The following is a 21,294-nucleotide window of genomic DNA, read 5'->3' on the forward strand; positions in this document are numbered from 1 at the left end:
CTGATACAGATCGGGCGAATTTTAGGAGTCTTAAGAGAAATGCGTGTTTGAGTAACGGGGAATGTGTAACAGGATGAAAGATCTGATGGGAAATGGTGAGGGGAAGGGGAATTGCAAGCTTTGAAGAAATGTTTGAACTTGTTACTCTGGAACATTTCTTAAGCATATGTAGAGATGATATGAAGCAGTGTCTGTGGGATAAAAATGTGAACACTCTGGATGAGGTGGTCTCTCTAGATGATGCTTTGAGTGTAAACCTATTGAGTGTAAACCACACAAAGGGAAGTTTAAACCTGGTGGGAAGCAGGGTTCCCGTTTTACTCGTGGGAAAAAGGAGGGTGGCTGGGAGACTGGGCACTCACAGCCTGTGACATTTCCCTCTGGTGTTGTCTGGACCAGTGATCTGCTAGGTCACTCCAATTCTTGCCTCTGGGAGCCAGCCTTACCCTGCTCTGCTGTGAGAACCCCCACTCCTGGGGTGCTCACGCACAGCCTCTGGCATGTCAGCTGCTCCCAGCTACTTGTGAGCGAATGACACTAGCCAGTATCTCCGGTCTCAAAGACAACCCTAGGAACCTCCATCCTGCAGTGTCCACTTATGCCCACTGGACACTGCAAGCTTATATAAGTTCCTCAATTTAACAAAGAAATTGAAATGTACCAGGCTTGTTCTCCCAAGGGAGTCTCTGACACACTGCAAACCAAACGCACTGCTTCAGGTAGAATAAACAGATTTATTAACTATAAAGGTAGATCTGAGTGATTATAAGTCAAAGCACAACAAAGTCAGATTTGGTCAAATGAAATAAAAGCAAAACACATTCTAAGCTGACCGTAACACTTTCAATGTCCTTTCAAACTTAGAGGCTTCTCACCACAGGCTGGCTCTTCGGCTAGGGTCTCCCCTTTGATCAGTGGTTCAGTCACTTGGTGGTGGTGGTGTCTGTAGATTGTGACAAAGTTCCTCCTCTGCCTTGGTGGGTCCTGCGCTTATAGGCGAATTTGCTCACCTCAGAGATTCACAGCAGCTCTCAGTTTGCCCACTTTTTCTAGTGGCTCAACCCTGCCGTTCACTCAGCTAACCTCATCACTGGCCAGCCTGGGGAAAGGGAGGAGAACAATCCCCCGCAGTCTCTGCTGATCCACCTAGTCGGGGGACAGGCCAGGGACCTTCTCCTCTGGTGGGACCAACAGTCCAGGTCAACTCCTCTTCTATCCAATAGGGAGTTGGGGGGGAACCTGGGCCCACCATCTACTCTGTGTTCCAGCCCAGGGCCCTGTGGATTGCAGCTGTCTACAGTGTTTCCTGTAACAGCTGCGTGACAGCTACAACTCCCTGGGCTACTTCCCCATGGCCTCCTCCCAACACCTTCTTTATCCTCACCACAGGACCTTCCTCCTGATGGCTGTAGCCACTTGTACTCCTCAGTCCTCCAGCAGTACGCCTACTCACTCTCAGCTTCTTGCACACCTCTTACTCCCAGCTCCTCTCACACACCTCACTAAGTGAAGTGAGGTCCTTTATAAACCAGGTTCCCTGATTAGCCTGCCTGTGCTAATTGATTCCAGCAACTTCCTGATTGTTCTGGAACAGCCCATTATCTTACTCAGCAAAAAGGGACCTGCTTAATCTGGGGCTAATAGATCTACCTTCTATCACTCTCCTCTACCCTGACCCTATCACAAGATGTAGGCGAAAGAGAGAGAGCATGGCAAAATGTCACTTCCTTTTATCATATCCTTTCTTTCTGCTTGGCTTCCCCCCCCCCCCCCCTTCAGAGTCAGGTGAGTATTACCTCATCACAGTCCCAAACTGCCCAAAGGAAAGGGGTGATTCCCTCCAGGGTCTAACACAGGGGTCTCAAACTCAAATCATCACGAGAGCCACATGAGGACTAGTACATTGGCGCAAGGGCCGCATCACGGACACCTTTACATATAAAGATACAACCCCCCCACCCTCACTCCACCCCTCCCATGAGGCCCTGGCCCTGCCCTGCCTCTTCCCACCCCTTTCCCAAAGTCCCCACCCCAATTCTGCCCCCTCCCTGCCCCTATTCCAACCCCTTCCCCAAATCCCCACCCCTGTCCGGCCTTTTTTCTGCCTCCTCCCTGTTCCTCCCCCTTCCTCCTGGAAAGTGCTAAATGCCACCAAACAGCTGTTTGGTGGCAGGAAGCGCCTGGAGGTAGGCAGAGGAGCGGGGGATGCGGCACGCTGGGAGGGAAGGGGGGCGGTGGGTGAGGGGAGCTTGTTGGGCTGCAGGAAATAACTCCCCGGGCCGCATGTTTGAGACCCCTGGTCGAACAGATTCTTTATTGCTGCCTAAGACAGCGTCCATTGTTCCTGTGAGGCTGGGCTGGGTTTGTCCCATCCATGCTGTTACCATGATGAGGTGTGAACTGCCTCTCTGCTCTTGGACAGTTTTTGCAGGGGTTTGCTTTAAGCCACGAGGGTACATTTTCAGCCTCATAACTATATACATGAAATTGTAACCTACAACCTTACTATAACATTACAAAAACAACAAAGAGTCTGGTGGCACCTTAAAGACTAACAGATTTATTTGGGCATAAGCTTTCGTGAGTAAAAACCTCACTTCTTCGGATGCATCCGAAGAAGTGAGGTTTTTACTCACGAAAGCTTATGCCCAAATAAATCTGTTAGTCTTTAAGGTGCCACCAGACTCTTTGTTGTTTTTGTAGATACAGACTAACACGGCTACCCCCTGATACTTTATAACATTACAGTAACAATTATTATAACAACCATGCACAGTGCATCACGAGCCTTCCGAACACACCCAACATGACAAACTTTGCATTGGATACCACACAATCATTTTATAAAGATGAAGATGGGGGTGTAGGATGTCCCCCCGAAGTACAGAGCGTCACACATCCCCAAAACCATTCCTCTAATCCCCATCCCAAACCTCCAGTGAAAACAGAAGAGCCAAAAAGGTGCTATCCCTGTAATTAACCTGAGGAATAAATGCCCTGTACTGATAGGAAGCAGACAACAAATAGCCCATGTTAATACTGCTGTCCTCAACACAGAAATCTCACAGGCGCCGGACACTTATCATCTTGGTTTTGTGGGATTACCCTCTGCAGAACCAGACATGGAGCACATCAAGGTTTTCAAGATTCATGGCAAGGGATACTTATGATGGGAGGCTACAGGTGCAGAAATTTCTGTGGTTAAGCAGAGTATAATTCAAGAAGGTAACACTGCCAGAACTTTTATTAGTAGGAGGTTACAGGATTCATGTGTCTTTGACTGAAATGCAGATCAACACTGATGGTTTTAAAAACTATTGACATTGACATACTTATTGGAAATTATTTTTTCAGTGCAGCTCAGGCTGTTATACCCGCAGCAAGAAGAAATACGATGCTGGGACCTCATAGGGAAACAGTAAAGTCCCATGAACTGCTGAACGAATGTGAGAGAGTCTCTTTAACTGCTCTGCAGAAGGGGGAAGCAGCATTCTTCCAGGTGTGGGGGAGGTGGAGACCAGTTCCTGCACTGCAGCTGAAGGCACCACCACCACCACCTCAGGAAGGGAGGGGGATAAAGTGCCTGTCAGTGAGAAAACTGTCCAGGCTGTTGGCTGTGAGCCCTTTGCAGCTGAACAGGGGTCATAGACTGCTGTAGAAAGCACAGAGGTGTGTGCCCTGGGGCGGGGGGGCGGGAGGGCAGAGAAGAAAACTGGGGAAAGAATAGTGGAAGTACATGAATGTCTCCTCACTGGTCACTTGGGACAGGATGCCCAGGACAGAGTGGCTGATTCAGCATCTCTGCACCCAGGCACTCAGCCTGTGACTCGGGTTCAGAGAGGACGGACTGTGAAACCGACCTCCCGAAAGGGAGCAGTCACACAGCTGACTCCTCAGGGATAGATTGGGAACCCCAATCCAGGTCCCAGTTTTTCAGGACACTGGTCGGTCCCGATATGCTTGTGGAAATTAATGGTCTCTTTAAGACAGGATGCAAATTCTACTGAAGAAATACTTGTCTGTAAGAATGCAAATGACCCAACTGGCAGGGGGAGGAGGGCTTCCCCTGGGGTTGGGAAGACACAGAAAGCAGCCGAGAGAGATACAGATTTAATGTTTTATCCTTACCAGTGAGTTTGTCTAAAGTGCTGGAGAAATCTGCCCAGGTTGCAAAGGCTGGTGCATGTCCACTTCCCTTTGACAAAGTGGCAAACTGGGTAATGAACTTACAGTGGCCAGGCTTCTGACCAGTGCAAAATGGGACAGTTCTGGGGTGCTGGGCTGGGGAATTGGCTGGAGCCCATTGATGGTTCATGAGTGGCTGGGAGATCATTGGTGTAACACAGTTGGGTTTGTCCCTGCCTGTGGAGGGCTGTGTAAGTGCAGTGCCTGGCAAAGGCTTGGAGCTTGACATCAGTATCACAGTGTGAGAGGCGAGAAGACGCCGGGGCCGGGTCTGAGGGGCCCGGGGGTCACTGCGGGCGGGGGGACAGGGGCCGGGGGGGTCTCTACGAGGGGAGGGGAGATGGGGAAAGGCTCAGGCTGACCCCGGGGCCCGCCCTTACCTGGCTGCAGAGGACAGAAGCGCTCCCGGGGCAGGCTGGGAGATGTAGTTCCGGACTCTCCCGGGAGCGGAAGTGACGTCGGGCGGGGAGGCGGGGCGCTGCGGCTCTGCCTGGTTCGCGCTGGGCCGTTGGAGCCTCTCCCGGGGCCGGGGCCGGTTTGTGCCGTTGGAGCTCTGGGCATGCGCAGATCGCGGCGGGGGGAGAGACCTTCATTAACCCCCCCGTGCCCGGCCCGCGCCCTGCTCCCGCTGGGGCCGCCCCGGGCTCTGCTCGCCCCGCTGCGGCGCTGCAGCCTCCAGGTACCGGAGCGAGCCCCGGGGGCGGGGCCGGGCGGTGACTCTGCCCCAGTGTCCGTGGGGGGGACCCGGCATCTCGCAGCGCCGGGATCTGCTCCCTGGGGCAGCGCCCGCGGGGGGCTCGGAGCTGCTGTCCCCGCAGGAGCCCAACGCCCCCGGCCCGGCCAGGCTCTGCCCTGGGGCCCCACGGGGGAGAACCAGCCCCCACTGGGGTCCCGGCGTGGGGCCGGGCGGGGGGGAGACCTGGGAAAGGGGCGGATGGAAAATGTCTGTGCAGCCCGGACATGGCCGGGGGGGGAGAAGAGCCGGTGACCCCCGAGGAGCGGGGAGAGGAAGGGGGGGCTGAGATCCCCTCGGATTTACCGCTGCCCCCTCCCGTGGGGACCCCCCCATCCTCTCCAGCCCTGCCCCCTTTCTCCCTAGAGAGCAACGAGCCACATCCAGGGTGACCCCCCCCCTTTCCCTCAGATCCTTGAGAAGGTCTCTGTTCCCCTCCCCCGATTGTGCCCCATTTTCTCTCCACTTCACCAGTGACCAGTTCAAATCTCAGGTTTGGGGTGTTTCCCCCCATTTTTATCTGCAATGATTCGTCCTTGTTTAGGTGGGAAATCGTGGCCATGTGAATGTGCGGCAATAAGAATCCGTCCCATTCTGTTGTTGATTGAATATCGCTGTATAATCCCCTCAAATTTCCCCTCCTTTCTCTTGAACTGTTGAATGGTGACATAAAATCTCCCCACATGTTGGTGCTTCTCTCTTATATTGGCAAATATTTAGTTTGTGCCCCATTTTTTCCCCTCAGTTCTGAAATACTGATAGCTAATTCTTGAAAATCTTCCCGCTTTTCTCCCCAGGTGTCTGACTGAGATCAGGGCTCTTCTCATACTGAGCGTGGCACATGCCTTGCCTGAGATCAGGTCCCCCAGTGTGCCGGGCACTGCACAAACCCTGACCAGAGCAGGGACCTTGCTGGCCCGGGCGCTGCAGAGACCCCAAGTGAGGTCTGGGCCCTGTTCTGCTGGGCGCTGCAGAGACCCCAACTGAGATCAGACCCCACTGTTGTGCCAGGTAAAACTGAGACCTGGACCGAGCTCACGGCCCCCTTTGTGCCAGGCAGTGCACGACTGCAGCCCAGATGGCTGCCTCCATTGTGCTGGGCACTTCAGAGACCTCGACTGAGATCTGTGTTCCTGTCGGGCCTGGGCTTGCACTGATCCCGACCGAGATCATGCCCCACCATTGTACTGGGCACTGCAGAGACCCTGACAGAGATCCTGCCCCCACATTTTGCCAGATGCTGCAGGGACCCCAAATAAAATCAGGGATCCTGTAATGCCGGGAGTTGCAGAGCCCCTGACTGAGGTCAGGCCCCTGTTGTGCAGGGCTCTGCACAGACACTGACCAAGATCAGGGTCCCCATTGTGACAGGTGCTGAACAGACACCAAGGGTATCTCTACCCTGCCATGAAAAACCCACAGCTGGCCCATGCCAGCTGACTCAGGCTCACAGGGCTCAGGTGAAGGGGTTGTTTAATTGCAGTGTAGATGTCTGGGCTCGGGCTGGAGCGAGGCTGTAGGACCCTGCGAGGTTGGACTGTGCCAGGCCTTGGGCTGCAGCCCAAGCCGGAACATCTACACCACAATTAAACAGCCCCGCAGCTGTGTGAGCCCAAGTCAGTGGGCATGGGCCAGCCGCCGGTGTCTAACTGCAGTGTAGATATGCCCACAGTGATCGAGAGTCCTTGCACAAAAAGTTCAAAGGCTAAATAGGCAAATGGTGGGAGGCGACTCTCCATTTTACAGATGGGGAAACTGAAGCTCAGAGAGCTGAAGTAATTTGCTCAAGTTGCATGGAGAATTTGGGGCAGAGCTGGGAACTGAACCCAGATTGTTTGAATTCTTGCCTCTCCCCTTAACCGCAAGCCCAGCGTGTGCGTGTACAGCGTTGTTTTGGTCTGTGTTTGTGTTGTATTGACTTCCAACGGAGGTTGTGGAAATTCCTTCATTGGAGGTTTTTAAGACCAGTTTAGAGGTCCACCAGTCTGGGAATGTCTAGGGATACTTGGTCCTGCCTCATCACAGGAGGCTTCAGTAAACAACCTCTCAAGATCCCTTCCAGCCTCCATTGAAATAATTCTGTCTTGTGCTGTGCCGTGTTCTACGCTGAGCTGTTTTGCATAGTGCCATTTGGAACTGTGATGCATCATGTTGTGTTGCATAGTTTTATAGTGCATTGTTTTGCCTCCGCTTGTTTGGTGCCTGTGCTGTGTTGGTTTGAGTTGAGCTCTTTTGTATGGTGTACTTTTGTTCTAGGTTGTGTTAGTTCGCATTGTGTTGCTTTGCTCTCCTTTGTATTCTGTCATTTGATGTTGTGGAGTGTAGGGGTTTTTTTTAGGGGGGGAGGATGAATTGTCTGGCATTATGTTGTGGTGGGTTTTATTCTGTCTGTTGTGTTTTCATTTGTACGTATTGCCTAGCATCCTAGAAATGTAGGGCTGAACAGGGCCTCAAGCTGTCATCAAATCCATCTCTCTCTGCCGAGGCAGGACCAAGTATATGTAGATTCTCTCTGACAGAAGTTTGTCCTACTGTTCTTAAAAAGCTTCCAGGGAAAGAGACTCCACAGCTGCCCTTGTAAGACTATTCCAGAGCTGAACTACCTGAGCTCTGGGGACCCCACACAGATTTTAGTGGTGAGCAGCTCTGGAGAGAGGAGACCCCAGTGAGTGGGCAGCTGAGTAAATAGACTAAAGTTGGGAGGAGAAACATTGATGTGTCCACGGTCACCCAGGCTGTCTGTGACAGAGCTAGAAATAGATCCCACCTCTAGTGCCACCGTACTGCTGTTTTGGGTACTGAAGATCTCTGCTACACTGATATTTTAGGCACTGGTGCAAACCCTTCGTATAGACAGAATTTACACTAGTGCACTCTGATTGGCACTGGTGCATGTCCCCGTTTGAAGGCTTGCAGGGGGGGAGGGGTGGATAGTGACCTCAATGAGGCCTGGGACTGGCTGACCAGTGCAGCTGGTAATGGAGGGGCAGCAGTGAGGTATGAGCCAGGAGCACAGCCCCACAGGACTGGGCACTGACTTCCCCCAACCCAGGACACCCACCCGCAGCTGTGTGCAGGGACTGCAGCTGAGCTGCCCTGCCAAGACAGCCTGTGCATCCATGGAGAAACCACCGCTTCTTTTGTTTTCTGCACATTTAGGAGTCCATGTCTCTGCTCCCTGTGGCCGTGGTGCATTCCGTGCTAGAGCAGGACGTCAACAGAGCAGACGCACGCACCATAGCTCCGTCTGGAACACGCAGCATTCACTGCCAGACGGGATGGGTGATTTTTCAGGGGCCCAGCTTGTTATGCCTTGCTGGGGTGGATTCAGTTGGATGGGGGTCTGGTGCTCTGATAGTTTGGGATGTTCCTTTTTGCAAAGTCAGTTCTTTCCCTTTATTGTTTTACCCCCACCTATGCCTGATGCCACTCTCTTCTTAACTTGCTTTGGTTATTTCAGTTCCAGTTTTTAAATGGGATCTAATAATCGCAAAGGAATGGAAAACCTGTCGTATGAAAAGAGATTAGAGGAGCTTGGGTTGTTTAGTCTGACAAAACGAAGGCTGAGGGGGGATATGATTGCTATCTTTAAATATATCAGAGGGATAAATACAAGGGAGTGAGAGGAATTATTCCAGCTTAGTACTAATGTGGACACGAGAACGAATGGATATAAACTGGCCGTGGGGAAGTTCAGGCTTGAAATTAGACGAAGGTTTCTGACCGTCAGAGGGGTGAAATATTGGAATGGCCTTCCGAGGGAAATGGTGGGGGCGACGGACCTGTCTGGTTTTAAGATTAAGTTAGATAAGTTTATGGAGGGAATGGTTTAATGGTAAAACACAGTAGCCAAGGAAAACCAAGCAATGGTACGTAAATAGCATAATGGCCAACAAGGGTCAGGCTAGAGACTCTTGCCTACATGCTCGGGGTCTTACTGATAGCCATATTTGGGGTCGGGAAGGAATTTTCCTCCAGGGTAGATTGGCTGAGCCTCTGGAGGTTTTTCGCCTTCCTCCGCAACATGGGGCAGGGATCACCAGCAGGAGGGTCTCTGCCGATTGAAGTCACTAAAACACAGGATTGGGGACTTCAACGGCAGAGTCCAGGGAAGGGTCTTGTGGCCTGCAGCATGCAGGGGGTCAGACCAGATGATCATAATGGTCCCTTCTGACCTTAAAGTCTATGAGTCTGAGTCTATGAAAGATAAAACAAACAGAACCATTTCAATTTTGGCACATAGCTGGTAGAATTATACCTAGTGAAGGTCTGCTGTAATTACCTGGTTACCTATAGCATTTTTTGGTGGGGCGGATAAAGCAATGTCAAAGAGCCAAAAGCACTTTTTAGGGCAAAAGGGCTCATCAAATGTTTGCTCTCTAGGGAGCATGTCACCGGCCAGGGCTTGCAGTCTTTCAGGGGTGGTGCACTGGATTGTATTTAGTAATCTCAAAGTAAAAGGTTAAGACGGCTGGTTCACAATATCCACTGAAATCTTGCAAACAATTATACAAACAGACTCTAAGGGTATGTCTACACTACGAGAGTAGTTCGATTTTACTTAAATAGAATATGTGGAATCGATATTACAAAGTCGACTGTGTTTATCCACACTAAGAACAGTAATTCGACTTTGTGAGTCCACACTAATGGGGCAAGCGTCGACATCGGAAGCGGTGCACTGTGGGCAGCTATCCCACAATTCCCGCTGCCCATTGGAATTCTGGGTTGAGTCCCCAATGCCTGCTGGGGGAAAAATGTGTCGAGGGTGGTTTTGGGTAACTATCGTCATCCAACCGTCACTCCCGCCCTCCCTCCCTGAAAGCGCCGGCGGGTAATCAGTTCGTGCATTTTTCTGGTGAGTGACAGCGCGGACGCCACAGCATTGCAAGCATGGAGCCCGCTGTGACCATGGAGCCCGCTGCCACCATTGCTGTAGTTATGGCTGTTGTCAACACCTCGCACCTTATCATGCACCTTTTCCAGAGGCAGATGGTGAGAAATCGGGCGAGGAAGCTACAGCAGCGTGGTGAGGACATGAAGTCTGAGAGTGGCACAGACCTGTCACAAAGCACGGGACCCCATGCCGTGGACATCATGGTGGCAATGGGTCATGTTGATGCTGTGGAACGGCGATTCTGAGCCCGGGAAACAAGCACGGACTGGTGGGACCGCATAGTGCTGCAGGTCTGGAATGAATCACAGTGGCTGCGAAACTTTCGCATGTGGAAGGGAACTTTCCTGGTACTTTCTGAGTTGCTGTCCCCTGCCCTGAAGCGCAAGGACACCCGGATGCAAGCAGCTCTGAGTGTCCAGAAGCGAGTGGCCATAGCCCTCTGGAAGCTTGCAACGCCAGACAGCTACCAGTCAGTCGTGAACCACTTAGGCGTGGGCAAATCTACCGTGGGGGTTGCTGTGATGCAAGTAGCCAACGCAATCGTTGAGGTACTGCTGTCAAAGGTAGTGACCCTGGGAAACGTGGAGGTCATCATAGATGGCTTTGCCGCGATGGGATTCCCAAACTGCGGTGGGGCTATAGATGGAACTCACATCCCTATCCTGGGACCGGACCACCAGGCCAGCCAGTACATTAACCGAAAGGGCTACTTTTCAATGGTGCTGCAAGCACTGGTGGACCATAGGGGACGTTTTACAAACATCAACGTCGGATGGCCGGGCAAGGTTCATGATGTTTGTGTTTTCAGGAACTCTGGTCTGTTTAGACGGCTGCAGCAAGGTATTTACTTCCCAGACCACAAAATAACTGTTGGGGTTGTGGAGATGCCTATAGTCATCCTCGGGGACCCAGCCTACCCGCTAATGCCCTGGCTCATGAAGCCCTATACAGGCGCCCTGGACACTGAAAAAAACCTCTTCAACTACCGTCTGAGCAAGTGCAGAATGGTGGTGGAGTGTGCTTTTGGACCTCTCCAGGGGAGATGGAGAAGCTTACTGACTCGCTGTGATCTCAGCGAAACCAATGTCCCCATTGTTATTGCAGCTTGCTGTGTGCTCCACAATCTCTGTGAGAGCAAGGGGGAGACCTTTATGGCGGGGTGGGAGGTTGAGGAAAATAGCCTGGCTGCTGATTACGCACAGCCGGGCGATTAGAAGAGCCCAGCGGGACACGCTGTGCATCCGGGAGGCTTTGAAAGCTAGGTTCCTCAGTGAGCAGGGTAACCTGTGACTATTAAGTTTGTTGAAAGAGAAGCTGAACCTGCCCCCGTTTCTTTACCCAGTGAATGTTCACTCTCCTCTCCAGTCACATACCCTGTTCACCTCATTCCACACACATTTAAAAATAAAATCACTGGAAATTTGTTAATGAACACATTTTTCTTTATTACTGTTTTCGCGGTAAAGTGTTGAAACTGGGACACAGACTGTGGTGGGGAGCGGGTGTAGTGATGCAAAGATCGCTTCTAAACTTGAGGAATGACAGGCTCCTGCTCCTAGAGTGGTCCGCACTGGTGGACTGGTTGTTTCAACGGAGCCTGCCACCCCTCCTGTTCGGGACTCTGTGTGGGGGCTATGTGACTTTGTGGCAGGGGGAGGACGGTTACAGATCCCCTGCTGCGTGGCTCTGTGATCCAGGTTAAGGACCGCTGCATAAGATCTCTAACCGCCCTCCCCCGCCACAAAGTCACATGCCCCCCCCCTCTCCCCCCCCGCCCCAGAACATGAAAACCACCTCCCAGACTGACCAGGGTGCCTAGTGACTGCACTGTGTGTGTGACCTGCTGCTGAACCTGCCCCTGCGTCTGTACCCTGGTAAAGGTGACTGTCCTGTCCAATTACCAACCCCCTTCCCTCCCTTCAAACAGCCTCTCCTCTAAAAGCACATGATGGAAACAGTAATTAACAAACATATTTTTTATTAGCAACTACACACTTAGGGGATGAAACTGGGACGGGGGCTTGGAAAGGACTTATCAAATTTTGGGGAATGACAGCCTTCTGTTACTTGAGCGGTCTGCAGGGGTGGAGTGAGTTTTCACGGCCTCTGCCGCCCCTCCTTCTTGGGACTTTGGGTGAGGGGGGTATGGGACTTTGTGGCGGGGGAGGGCAGTTAGAGAGAGACTGCAGCGGGGCTCTGTCCTCCTGCCTCCGGACCTGCAGAACATCCACAAGGCGCTGGAGCGTGTCCGTTCGCAGCTGTGGGAAAAAGGGAGTGAATTCCTCGGAAAGATAAATTTTGTTGTGAACAAAGAACACAGTCTTTCTCTGTGAACAAGACCATGCACAGCACCTATCACATGCGCACTCAGGACAAGGTCGAATTTTCAGCCTTCGCATTCAGTGCCTGCGGTCTTGCAGTGCAGATCTGACAAGCGGGGCAGGACAGCGGAATTTGGGTAGCAGTCTGACGTGGTAAGCCGTAGACTTGTGGCTGCTTAAAACTTTAATAATAGCACTGGCCTCCTTTCACGTTCAAAGCAATGATCCTAGCGTTGGCCAGTTCCTGCTGCCAGCAATCCGGCAAGCATGAACTCTGCCCCTGTCCCACCCCCTCGCGGCTGTCCCAGGGAAAGATCCCTGTATGCTGCCCCTCTCCCGCCTCCACCGGTTAATTAATGAATGCATGTCAATTACTGATGGCTTTCTGTTGCAAAAGCATCTGATTAAGCACCTAATTAAAACTGTAGCATTTTGAATGGAAATGTATCAACACAGTTTAGCTCCAGTGTGTTTAAATGTAAATGAAAAGTTTCTAAGTTAAATACATGGCATGATGGTAAATGGGGAAAATAAACTGAAGTTCCTCTAAACAGTCCTGAGGACTTCTGCTCCCAGCCCTTCCTGAGTTCTGGCCTCTTGGCCCACTTGGCTCCCAGTCCCCCATTAGCTGTGTCCCCCTCCCCCAACCTCACCCCTGCTTTTACTGCAGATCTTCACTCCCCTCAACTAGGCGAGGGGGTTGGCACTGCAGCCCCTAAAGCATCTGCATTACTCTGGTCTTGCTGATACTGTCTCACATATTGGGGTATGTAGATGGGAAACGATTTGCCGGAGTTACGGATCCTGGGAGGTCGGAAAGAAGAGTCTGAGAGAGAGTTTGCTCCCCACACTCTGTAGGGCCATGTTCAACCCTGGTAGGCTCCATGTTACCTCATCCTCTCCCCTCCCCCCATGTGTCTCTGCTCATGTGTCAGAGTGTCACCTTCTGATCATAATGCCACTGGCCTCAGCAGAGCTCCCAGAAAGGAGCTACATCATGATGGGGTTAAAGTGGAGAGCACATGTCAGGGACTGAGGGTGAAATACGTCACAGGGAGGGTGTAATTATCCTCATAGCAAGCATTATAGTCTAGGAAGTGAAAGAATTAAAGTACTTCATTACTTAAAAGTACGGTTGAAAGGATTGGATTTTTATCAGTAAATCTCAGTAAATGTCAATTTCATTGCACATACATAAGAACGGCCATACTGGGTCAGACCAAAGGTCTATCAAGCCCAGTATCCTGTTCTCTGATAGTGGCCAATGGCAGGTGCCCCAAAGGGAATGAACAGACAGGTTTTCATCAAGTGATCCATCCCCTGTTGCCCAATCCCAGCTTCTGGCGAACAGCGGCTAGGGATACCATCCCTGCCCATCCCGGCTAAAAGCCACTGTTGGAAGATAGGTCCATGGACCTATCTAGCTCCCTTTTGAACCCCATTATAGTAATGCAAACACACATACACAGATGAAAAAAATATTTATATAGGCAAAATGGCAAAAATGCTGCTGGAGTAAGTCGAGTTTGATTGAAGGATATTTACACTGTAGATTTTGCGTGTGACATTGACAATTTCTGTTTGAACCGTTCTAAAGTTCTATCTTTTTTTGAATCTCAACATTTAATTACATAATTATTGTCTGACCACCCCCATAACTGCCCACAGCTCTGAACACTGAAATTGGAGAAAGGGCTTAAAAACCGACATTGATATCATCTGTTGAAATTAACAACAAAAAATAGACATAATGGATTCAGCCAAGCCTACCAAACAGCAATCGCAATATGCTAGGGGATGGAAATTCACAACTAAGCCACCCAACCTTAATTCTGCCCTGTAGTGACACCAGGTAATCGCCATAGGGCTACGAATAAGGCATTTTAGTGTATAATGTCCCAGATTAGACTACACTGATTTGTAAAGACACATGAGATTTTTCCCTCAAGGTATCACCTTCACTGGGTTGTTCCTTTTATAGGTAATTCCCAGAAGTCAAGAGATAAATAAGATTCTATCAGTTATAAAGTGGCCATTTCAGATTTCTGGGGAGGGACTATAATTTTGCACTAGTGTCCAGGTCCTTGGAGAGAAGGAGCCTTGGTAATATCCGGCCAAGTCTAAGAAGGATTGGACCTGTTTGACTTTGGGACAGGCCACTTTTGGATAGCATTCACTTTAGCCTGTAGGGGGATGAGAATTCCTTGACCCACCTGGTGTCCAAGGTAAGTCACTCTATTTAGGCCTATTTGACGCTTTTTAGCCTTAACAGTTAGTCCTGCCTCCCTTATGTGCTCAAAGACTTTTTGTAGATGCTCCAGGTGTTCTACCCATGAATCGGAAAAGATGGCCACATCATCAAGGTAGGCAACTGCAGATTCTCCCAATCCCACTAGGAGACTATCTACAAGTTTCTGGAAGGTGGCGTGTGCATTTTGCAGCCCAAAAGGGAGCACATTAAATTCATACAGCCCTACATGGATGATGAAGGCTGACCTTTCCTTGGCGAATTCATCTAGCGGTACTTGCCAGTACCCCTTGGTTAAGTCTAAGGTAGAGATATACTGGGCACATCCCAGTTTCTCCAATAGCTCAGCTGTGCATGGCATTGGAAAGTTGTCTGGGTGAGTCACGGCATTTAGCTTATGGTAGTCCACGCAAAAGCGTATTTTCCCCATTTGGTTTGGGAACTAGAACCACTGGAGATACCCATTCACTTTTAGAAGGGGGGATTGCCCCCATCTGTAGCATGTCCTGGATCTCCTGTTCTATAGCAGTTTTGGCTTGAGGAGCCACCCGGTAATGTTGGGCTCTAATTGGGCGAGCATTACCTGTGTCAAAGGTATGGTATACCCGTTCGGTCCATCCTGGGGTGGCTGAGAACATTGGCGCGAAGCTACTGCACAGCTCCTTGATTTACTGTCACTGCATACGTCCGAGGGTCATGGAGAGGTTCACCTCTTCCACATCACCATCACTTTTTCCTTCATAGTAGACACCTTCAGGCCACTCAGCACTCTCCTTCCTGGGCTGTAAACTGACAAACTTTTAATTCTCTGGAATAAAAGGGCTTTAGAGAATTAACGTGGTACACTTTAGGCTTTAGGTTTGAGGTGGGGGATGCTATGAGATAGTTAACAGCTCCCAGGCGCACTTGGACCGTAAATGGCCCATCCCACAACACTTCCATCTTATGGGCCTGGAGCGCCTTCAAGACCATGACCTGGTCCCCTACTTTGAAGGAACGCTCTCTGGCATGTTTATCGTACCCGGCCTTTTGCTCTTCCTGAGCGTCTTTTAGGTTTTCTCTAGCAAGGGCTAAAGCGTTTCGGAGGGTGTTTTGTAGGTTGTTTACAAAGTTCAGAATGTTAGTTCCTGGAGAAGGCGTAAACCCCTCCCATTCCTGCTTCACCAACTGTAATGGCCCGTTAACCTCATGACCATACACAAGTTCAAATGGTGAAAACCCTAAACTGGGATGTGGCACAACCCTGTAGGCCAAGAGCAACTGCTGCAACATTAGGTCCCAGTCATTGGAGTACTCATTTACGAATTTATGTATCATGGCCCCCAAAGTTCCATTAAACTTCTCCACCAGGCCGTTTGTTTGATGGTAAGGGGTGGCAACCAAGTTGTTCACCCCATGAGCTTTCCAAAGGCTTTTCATTGTCCCTGCCAGGAAATTAGTTTCCGAATCTGTAAGGATGTTGGAGGGCCAACCTACCCTGGCAAAAATGTCTGTTAATACCTGGCACACGTTTTTAGCCCTGGTGTTGCTTAGAGCTACTGCTTCCAGCCATCGGGTGGCAAAATCCATGAAAGTCAGTAGGTACTGCTTTCCTCTGGGTGTTTTTTTTCAGAAAAGGACCTAGAATATCCACAGCTACTCGCTGAAATGGAATCTCAATTATGGGGAGTGGCTGGAGAGGGATTTTGACCTGGTCTTGGGGTTTTCCCATTCTTTGGCACACCTCACAAGACTGGACATTGGTAGAAATGTCCTTGCCCATTCCCTCCCAGTGGAATGACCTCCCTAAAAGGTCTTTGGTCCTGTTCTCCCCAGCCTGGCCACTATAATGATTGTGGGCTAAGCTCAAGAGCTTTACCCGCATGAAAGACCCCCTAAGCTTATTTCTACCTGCTTAGGTTAAATCTTCCCCAAGGCACAAATCCTTTTCTTGTCCTTGGACGGTATTGCTGCCACCACCAAGTGATTTAGATAAAAATCTAGGGAAAAGGGCCACTTAAATTCCCTGTTTCCCCAAAATATTTCCCCAAACCCCTTCACCCCCTTTTCTGGGGACGTTTGAGAAAAATATACTAACCAATTGGTTACAAAGTGAGAAGAGACCAACCCCCTGGGATTTTAGGACACTGAAAATCAACCAGGTTCTGAAAAGGGGGAGGGATAGGTCAGTGGCTTGAGCATTGGTCTGCTAAACCCAGGGTTGTGAGTTCAGTCCTTGAGGGGGGCATTTAGGGAACTGGGATAAAAATCTGTCTGGGGATTGGTCCTGCTTTGAGCAGGGGGTTGGATTAGATGACCTCCTGAGGTCCCTTCCAACCCTTGTATTCTATGATCTGAGTGTAGAACAGATGTCAGTAGCCCCTGTACAGCGCAGCTCACCTAAAACCAAATTCCATCTTAGCAAAGATAAAGTGCTTTATTGTGTGCCCTGGTTGACATTTTTCCCAGTACTTTAGTGATAGGCACTATCTCAAATAGCTGGGTGCACATAGGTGTGTTGTAGGAGTAAAGAAAGGGTCATTGCTCATGTGGGTCAGAATTAGGATTACGTTGGTGTGTACCTTATCTCTGCATTTTCTGATTATTACAAGTTTGAGTTTTGCTGATCTCTCTTCTGGAGAGCACCAGACAACTCCGGGCAACCTTAAATCCTGAATTATCATTTTTTGGAAGTGAATTTCCTAGTTTTGGCACAGAGCGATGTTGGCTGGAGGAGTTAGCAGCCCTATAGGCAGTTGTGGGTCTCTCACTAGTTTGCAATCAGGCACAGAGAAGTGCAATGACTTACCCAAGGTCACCCAGCAGTCCCGTGGCAGAACCAGGAATTGTCCCGGTCCAGTGCTCTCTCTACGTAGTTGCTGGGTGATTCTGAAGTGTTGCTCTCCTCTCCTGTACCTTTTGTTATGGTGGAATGGGAATAATGGTCATGCTTTCAAACGTCTCTCTCCTTCTCCTCCTCCTCCTTCTGTCACCATTTCCAGCTCCACCTCCCCTCTTTCAAGTGTTTGTCATGGGCAGTTGATAACAGAGCCAATGAGAGAAATCTCTGATATGGTCTGTGCCTCAAGATCTTGACAGTTTAATCATGTGTTGGTTACAGTAACTAAGTATATGAGAGAAGACTGGTGTTTGTGTCTCTCTCTCCTTCTCCACCTCCTCTTCCAGCCACCATTTCCCGTTCAACCTCCCCTTCTTGTCCATCCCATCCAGCCCTTTCTTAGCACTGTAGAAGCCAGTAGCTGTTTCCTGTCCTAGGCTGCTGCACACTCGTATTACAGGCAGCAACTGCATGTGGTCTGGTGCATGCCACCTTGGTGACGTAGCCTGAGCTGGGCCCCTCACTGCTACCTCCAGCTGGGCCTAGTCCAGCCATGCCCTAGCTCTGCCCCTCCTCCAAACAGGCCCCATCACCTATACACTTTGGCCTCCCTCTCCACTCCCCTCCTTTAAACTATTCATATTTTGGATTTGGGATGATTAAATTTGTTACCTTCAGCATCCCCCCCTTCCCCCCCCCCCCCCAGTTTCATTTGTTTGGTGGTGCCCTGATGGTTTTCCATTGATAGTTTGGGAGGGAGAAAGGCTGGTCACTTGAGCCTTGCGTTACCTTGCCAGCTGACTAGTGAGAAGTGACGACTCCCTCTTAGGTGGATGGGCCAATCCCGGGGCCTCTTACCTCTCGGTGATTGATTTTCCATTCCAAGTCCATAAAATAGATTTTCAATATAAATGCTTTGTTCCGTACATATGGCCCATATGTTGATCTCTCAGTCATTGAGTCTTGACCAGTTAAGACTTTCTGTAGACACCTCACAGGATCATCCTCTAAGAGATGCATTTGGTGTGATGGGTTTGTCAGGTCTCAGGTGAGAGCTGCTGGCAAAGACCAAATGACCCTTTGCCAAGGGATCTCTGTGTCATTCTCTGACCCCTGTAGGCCAGGGAGAGAATGACTTTCTGCCAGTGGCCTTCAGGACAGGTACTGAGTTCACTGCAGTGCCCCTCGTCCCCTCTCCATTTCCCTTCTCGGTGTGCTGTCTGGGACTCTGCCCCACTTTCTGCTCCCCAGGCCACCTCGTATCTGTTCCATGTGCCAGGCTGCTGGCAGCCCCCAGTGAGAGGCCATCCAGCCCATCAAACTGGTGCCCAACTGCTGGGCCTCAGGCCTTCTGGGGTGCACCTCTGTGAGTCCAATTACCCCCTGCGCCAGAGGTACTACAGATGCATGTCCTTCTAGTGTGTCAGGGCTCCACCCTCTGGCTAAGGCCTTGGGGCACTTTCTTATTCTCTTGGGGTACCAGGTGAAACAGCAAAAGAGCCAACTGTCGGCAAACAAGGGTAAATAAAGGAATGAAAGAAAGAAACGGGGTGGGGGGGCGGAATGTGGACAGCTCCCATCAGGATATGGGCCTCTCTTACTTCTGAGGGCCCTGGGAGCGTCTCAGTCCCCTTCAGAGTTTACTGGGTCTCTAGTGCAAGTTTCAGCCTGCTCCCCCTTTGAAACTTTGCCCCCCCAGAATCCAAGTAGCATACAGGTAATAAATTCCTTCTGTATGGGTTTTTTTTATCCCCTTCCTGCCATGTGCTCTGAGCTGCTGGGAACTCAGCTAATGGGAGGTCAAGAGCACAACATTAGTCTTTTGTCTTCTTTAATGTCCCATAATGGTCTATCTGGTGTTGATGGACCTTTCCTGCCAGGCAGGGTGTAATGCATTCTGTTGCCAATCAGCACTTCCCCTAGGTAAAGTCTCTTTCCTGTCTGGTGACTTACATAGCCACAGAGGCTCACAACGCAACTAGTCAGATATTAAACCAGGCAGCAACTCACAAGCATTCAATAAATCTAAACACTAAACACATTCTTATAATTCTAATACCTGTTTTAACAATACTAACACAAGTGAGCCAGACTGATTCCAGCTATGCGTTTGTCCCTGTTCAATTGAGACATGGGGGCTTTTGCAAGAGCTAACTTCTCATCTGCTGGTGTCACAGGCAGGATGGGCAGGGATGGTGTCTCTAACCTCTGTTTGCCAGAAGTGGGAATGGGTGACTGGATGGATCACATGATGATTCCCTGTTCTGTTCATTCCCTCTGAAGCACCTGGCATTGGCCACTGAGCTAGATGGACCATTGGTCTGACACAGTGGGTCGTTCTTATGTTCACAGTTTCTATCAGGAGTATCTACTTGTTTGGACTCACTGGGGAGCCACAGAAAGAAACCAGGTGTGCTGAGGAAAGAAGGCCCAGTCTCAGCGCCCCCGGGGTCACGTTTGCCAAAAGCTAAAACAAGGCCCAGCCCATGAAAGGGAGCACTCCCAGGAGAGAGTGTATAAAAGCTGGACCATCAAACAACTTTGTAAACCTGAGTCAGCTGCCTTGGGACAATGACAGGGAGAATCCCCCAATGTGACTGCTTTGATTCTGCTCTTCTCTGGCCTTTGGTTCATAGCATCATAGAACTGGAAGGGACCTCGAGAGGTCATCTAGTCCAGTCCCCTGCTATCAAGGCAGGACTAAGTATTATCTAGACCATCCCTGACAGGTGTTTGTCCAGCCTGCTCTTAAAAATCCCCAATGATGGAGATTCCACAACCTCCCTGGGCAATTTATTCCAGTGCTTAACCACTCTGACAGGAAGTTTTTTCCTAATGTCCCACCTAAACTGTCCTTGCTCCAATTTTAGCCCTTGTTTCTTGTCCTATCCTCAGAGGTTAAGAACAATAATTTTTCTCCCTCCTCCTTGTAACAACTTTTTATGTACTTGAAAGCTGTGATCATGTCCCCCCTCAGTCTTCTCTTCTACAGATTAAACAAACACAATTTTTTCAATCTTCCCTCATAGGTCATGTTTTCTAGACCTTTCATCATTTTTGTTGCTCTTCTCTGGACTTTCTCCAATTTGTCCACATCTTTCCTGAAATGTGACACCCAGAACTCGACACAGTAGTCCAGTTGAGGCATAATCAGCGCAGAGTAGAGCAGAAGAATTACGTCTCTTGTCTTGCTTACAATACTCCTGCTAATACATCCCAGAATGATGTTTGCTTTTTTTGCAACAGTGTTACACTGTTGACTCAAATTTAGCTTGTGATCCACTATGACTCCCAGACCTCTTTCCGCAGTACTCCTTCCTAGGCAGTCATTTCCCATTTTGTATGTGTGCAACTGATTATTCCTTCCTAAGTGGAGTACTTTGCATTTGTCCTTATTGAATTTAATCCTAGATACTTCAGACCATTTCTCCAGTTTGTCCAGATAATTGTGAATTTTAATTCTAGCCTCCAAAGCACTTGCAACCCCCTCCCAGCTTGGTATTGCCCACAAACTTTATAAGTGTGACAGAGACTCTCTGCTACTGGGAGTGTTTCACCATATCTGAGGGTTACACCCTGGTGGGAGAGGGCTTGGCCTGTACTGGAATAAGGTCACTTTGAGCTTCACAATGCGGCAGAACGTAGAATGTCTATTAGAAGGGAAAAATCCAGGGGGAATTGGCATATGGAATGGACAAAACCCCTGTCTGAAGTCTCTCACATGGCCCTTCTCGCCCTGGCAGGCTACAGAATAACGTCCACGTTTTGCTCCAGATCATCCCTTCCTCCCAGGGGGAAGGAAATGGCTGCAATGGAGCTGGCTCAGGTAAGGGATTGTCAGGGAGCTGGTGGTGGGTTCTGCTTGGAGGGAGAGGAGCAGTAAATGCATGGGAGGGTGGGAGCTGCTAGAGGTGATGGGAGGCAGGAAATATCTAGGGTGGAGAAAGGGAGGGGACAGGATCTGACAAACCTGCTGAGACTTGTGTAATCTAGGGTGTGAAGGGTTGTTGCCCCCGGGGTGCAGTCTGGGGGGCTTCTGGGAACCGCTGTGCCCTCTAACTCTGAAGCTGGGCTGGCCCTTCTCACACTGCT

General features: G+C 50.1%; 1 protein-coding gene and 1 long non-coding RNA gene across 6 annotated transcripts in view; one reads left to right on the plus strand and one right to left on the minus strand.

The window, feature by feature from the left end:
• The window catches only part of LOC128822971 (zinc finger protein OZF-like), a 130,837-nt gene that overhangs the window by 86,289 nt on the left and 23,254 nt on the right, over window positions 1-21,294 (plus strand). For 2 of the 5 annotated variants that reach the window (XR_008441633.1, XM_054004896.1), the window contains exons 1-2: window positions 4,658-4,864; window positions 20,946-21,028. The exons of 1 other annotated variant lie outside the window; for it this stretch is intronic. The gene's annotated coding sequence lies outside the window, so the exon portion shown is untranslated. Of the gene's footprint in view, window positions 1-4,657; window positions 4,865-20,945; window positions 21,029-21,294 lie in introns of those variants that run through there. 2 more of the 5 variants (XM_054004897.1, XM_054004898.1) reach the window with 1 other exon arrangement.
• LOC128823141 (uncharacterized) lies at window positions 11,755-17,574 on the minus strand. Its single transcript, XR_008441694.1, has 3 exons — window positions 17,173-17,574; window positions 14,968-15,166; window positions 11,755-12,073 (listed from the first exon to the last, which is right to left on the minus strand). It is a non-coding gene; the product is annotated as an uncharacterized LOC128823141 (long non-coding RNA).

The sequence above is a fragment of the Malaclemys terrapin genome, chromosome 15 (genome assembly GCF_027887155.1).
Source record: "Malaclemys terrapin pileata isolate rMalTer1 chromosome 15, rMalTer1.hap1, whole genome shotgun sequence".
NCBI classification, from domain to species: domain Eukaryota; kingdom Metazoa; phylum Chordata; order Testudines; family Emydidae; genus Malaclemys; species Malaclemys terrapin.